Consider the following 508-nt stretch of genomic DNA (forward strand, 5'->3'; position numbering starts at 1 on the left):
CCCAAGCCGTCAAACAAGTTAAAAAAAAAAAAAAGAAGCTACAATGCTATCTCTAAAGTTAACTACAGCCGTTCACTTTTCCTCTCTTATTTCATGTGCTTTTTAGTCATTTTCTGTCTATTATTTTAAACATTAATACAACTACCTGTTTCGTACATGGAGCATGGATGTTCCAATAAAGTAAAAGGAACATGTAAAAAAATTCCAATAAAATAATGCAAATAGTTAATAATTGTAATTAAGTGCCGCCGCAGATTCATATGTCCATTATGTATGGCAAATTGGCAATGCATAAACAATAGCAGCCATCATACATATACATGCGGCCCCTCCCATCCCCTCATTTCAAATCAGTCCTTCTCACTCCTATAAGCTGCTAGAATTAATTTTAATTATAATATGGATCTACTACTACTACATATACTAGTACCTTATCAAGTCACGCGGCGAGACACATGATTCCGCCGACAACTTTTTCTACGTACTGTACCCCATCGCCCATCTCATG

This window comes from Arachis duranensis, chromosome 10 (genome assembly GCF_000817695.3).
Source record: "Arachis duranensis cultivar V14167 chromosome 10, aradu.V14167.gnm2.J7QH, whole genome shotgun sequence".
Classification (NCBI taxonomy): Eukaryota; Viridiplantae; Streptophyta; class Magnoliopsida; order Fabales; family Fabaceae; genus Arachis; species Arachis duranensis.